Source organism: Triticum aestivum, chromosome 7B, assembly GCF_018294505.1.
Source record: "Triticum aestivum cultivar Chinese Spring chromosome 7B, IWGSC CS RefSeq v2.1, whole genome shotgun sequence".
Taxonomy (NCBI): domain Eukaryota; kingdom Viridiplantae; phylum Streptophyta; class Magnoliopsida; order Poales; family Poaceae; genus Triticum; species Triticum aestivum.
Window position 1 is genome coordinate 281,433,680 of NC_057813.1, and position 4,218 is coordinate 281,437,897.

Consider the following 4,218-nt stretch of genomic DNA (forward strand, 5'->3'; position numbering starts at 1 on the left):
TGGGACGCCCCCTGTTTTTTTGGTTTTCTTTTGATTTTCTTAAATAATTCAGGATTTTAAAAAATGTCAAATTTCTAAATAATTACAGAATTGGGAAAATAATGTTCAAGAAATCATAGAGTGATTGTGCATTCAAAAAATCATGTTCATGATTTTGAAAAATGTCCGCATATTAAAAATAGTCATGATTTTGAAAGAATGTTCACATATTAAAAATAATGTGTGTGATTTTTAAAAATGTCACGTATTCAAAAATATTCATGAATTTTGACAAAATTTCACGAATTCAAATAATGTTCATCAACTTTTTAAAAATGTTCAAAAGAATTGTTCCCATTTTTAAAAAAATTCATCAGTTCAGAAAATGTTCACTGATTCAAAAAGTGTTCATACATTGCAAAATAATATTCATGAATTTCTAAAAATGTTCCCAAATTTCAAAACATATTCATGAGCTTAAAAAAATCGCAATTTTAAAACTATTCACAATTTCAAAAAATATTCAGGAATTTGTAAAATAGTTCACGGTTCACAAAAATGTCCATGATTAAAAAGATATTCACGAATTTGAAAAATTTCATGATTTCAAAAATGTTCGTGATTTCAAAAAAAATCACAAATTTAAGAGATGTTCACAAAATTGGAAAAAGAAAATGAAAAAAAATAAAAAATGAAAAGTAAAAACATCAAAGAAAAAGGAATATAAAACAAACAGGAAAATGAAAATATAGAAAAAACCGGAAGAAAGAAAAAGAAAAACTTCCCAAAATCGGTGGAATATTAACCTTAGATGGGCCAGCCCAAACAATAGATCTGCGAGCTGGAGGGGTGCGCGCTAGGTCGCTCGCGGGCGACCTACGCGCCGAATAGGATCTGCGCTCTTTGGCACCTTCAGGTGTAGATGTAGGTGGTTATAGGCTGCCTCCTGAAAGCCCAGTTATGTGTCGGTGCTTCGTTATGGAACTGTTCCATTTTGTTTCCCACTATTTCATTTGTTCTGTTTTTTGTGTTTCCTTTGTCACATGTTGGTGTTTGTCTGTTTTTTGTTGTTGAATCAGTCGAACAATCAGTAAAATAAAAAAGTTTGCCCAACAAAAGCTACATTAGTGTGGAGGTAGCACAACACATAGTAGTAGCTCTGCTCTCTCTGGTTCTAGTAGTTGAACAAAAGATACAAAATTTAGAAAATATAGACTTTGCATTTTTTTGAATGGAAAAATATGTATTTCCTTGGTTATGCTAAATTCAAGTACTAAAAAAAGTTGAAAAATCTTTTGAGTGCAGCGTGAAGTTTCTCTCTCTTGCTACTTGCCATAAAAAAAGCAACTACACTAAGAATCTCTACTACTTGCGAACCAAGATGTGGTTGGATGGTTAGGAGGATAGTGGTATCTCCAGCTCACCAGAGTTCAAGTTCTAGACTTTACACTGGTGCTCACATTTTCCTAGAATTATTTCAGGCCTTCTGATAATGTGCGTTTACTGGGAGGAGACGCCCCGTCGACTATGAAGGCGTGTGTGGCGGCTTTATCAATCTCAAGATGATGTGCCGACTCAGTTTCTCGGAGATGCTCATAGAGGTAGGGTGTATGTGGATATGTATGAGCGTCTGCATCTGTACTGTGTTCAGAACAACAAAATCTTTATCTCTACTACTTAAAAAGAATGTAAGGTTTCATTTTTCACTTTTTTCCACCACCCCTTCATCCAACCTTCTCCGTATAATAATCAGCCACCTTAAATTACTTATCTTCTAAACCTATTTTACTTTAATTTACTTACCAAACTTCTCATAAAAAATATAAGGTAAATCACAGGCAGGATTTGATAAATATTAATTTAAACACACTAATATAGACATGTATATCACAAGCTAATGTAGTAGAATACTTATATTCCATTGCAACGCACGGACATTGTCCTAGTTAATTTAAAAAATAGGATTGGAGTAAAGAATGCAAAAAAGGACCATCAATGTAGATAGAAGAAAACCTTGCAATAAGATTGACCCCGTTGTTTATCCTTAGTAGCAATACAATACGTGCTTTTGTCCTTTCTGTCACTGGATAAGATCACCGCAAGATTGAACTCACTATTATACACCACTCCCTCTGAAGAACTACTTATCTATCTTGGCCAAAGAAGACTCATAGATCGGAAAGCATACATAGCTATAAAATTATGCAACAAAGAAACTCCAAAAGATTCATATAAATTCAATGGTCAATCTGATCATAAATCCACAATTCTTTGGATCCTAATAAACACATTACAAGAATTACATCTGATAGATCTCCAAAGAGATCATTGTATTGAAGATCAAAAAGAGAGGGGGAGAGCCATCTAACTACTACTATGGACCCGTAGGTCCTGAAAGAACCACTCATACATCATCATGGAGGCAACAAGGTTGATAAAAATGGCCTCCCCAATGATTCCCCCCTCCGACAGAGTGTCAGAATAGGGCTCCAGATGGGATTGCGTTGGAATAGACACTTGTAGCGGCGATAAAATTGTTTCGGGTCTCGCCCTGAGGGTTTTGGAATATATATGTGAATTTATAGGCCAGAGATTAGGGCAAACGGAGCATTAGGGGGCCCACAAGCCTGCCCGACGCCCCTACCCCCCATGGCACGTCCCTTGGCATGTGGCCCCCTTGTGGGTCTTCTGGCCTCTCCCGAAAGTTTCTAGGGTCTCTTATGTTTCAGAAAAAAAATCATCAATTTTTTTGTCGTGTTTGGATCTTCGTAGGTATTGATTTACCGTGAAACAAAAACAAGGAGAAAATAACAACTGGCGCTGGGCACTATATTAATATGTTAGTGTAGAAAAATAACGTAACATGATATAAAATGATGTCCAAAGTATGTAACAATGATAATATAGTAACATTTAAGAATAAAAAGTTAGAGATGCGTTTGAGACATATCAAAAAATAGGGACTAAGAAGTTGATGCGTGTGCGAGGCAAGTGGACTTGGCACCGAGAAATGATTATTTCATAACTCGGAGCAACACCATGCGGGATGCACACAGGAAAAAGGGAAATTGGAAATCTTTTTACGAAAGAACAAAACCAATGTAGTCGGTTATGTCGCGATAAGTTTCGGGTGTCAAAACTTGATATGTACATATGTTGTGTAACGCTAGTTTGGATAAACGGAACTTATGAAAGACAAGCGTACGTTAGAAAAGGAAGAAAAGGTAAGTTCCGTAGAATGTAACTTGATAGAACAAGATCTAGAAGGTTAGGAGTGACAACAAAAACAAATTGCAGAAGAAGCATCCCGCTTGGAACAATGAAACCATAATGCTATCAGTAACGAAAAAAGTTTGAATGATATGTGGCGTGCGAAAAAGTTTGCATCGCATAAAGTTTTTGATGAGAAGAAGCATGCCATGACCTGGCGATGGTACAGAACACGAGGAAGATAATTGTACGGTCGTAAAACAAATTGAGAAACAACACAATCAAAGGGTTGAAAAGAAGAACGCAGATGAGGCGAAAGCGAAGAGTAGGGAAGGTGAGGATGGAACATGTGCATCAAGAAAGAAGAAGGTGAACAATAAAAACTGATGAAACATGATTAAAAGAAGAACCAGTTTAAGAATAAAGAAGGAATCGAACATGATGGAAAGATGGAACGTACATACATGAACATGGACATACAAGAAACCTTTGAACAACATATTAGTAAATGATAAACATGTATAGTGTGTTGTATTGACAGGGTACGTAATTTCTGTCTCTTTTTAAAGAAATTTCCACCAAGACAAATTTGTGGATTACGACACAGATCAATGGATGATACAGATGTGCAGGTGCGCGACACAGGGTATGAATATTCATCTCCTTTTCAAGCAGTTTCCGTCAAATTAAAATTTTGGATCACGGCGCAGATCAATGGTTGTGCGGGTGTGTGACATAGGGTATGGAATTTTCCTCTTTTTTCAAGCAATTTCTGCCGAAATAAAATTCTGGATCACGGCGTGGATCAACGAATGTGCAGGTGCGTGCCATACGAATTTTCGTCATTTTGTATTGCTAGTTGTGTTTGTTGCATTTTCTTGAGTGGTTCTTTTTTGGTAGATGGTGCTGGGAGGCCACTTTGTACCAACCTATTGAGGGCAAACCATTCACTACATGTGTCTTTGCATGAAAAATGAGAGTTTGAATATGACAGATATGGCTGGTCGAGCGTCATTGTCCTCGGGTACT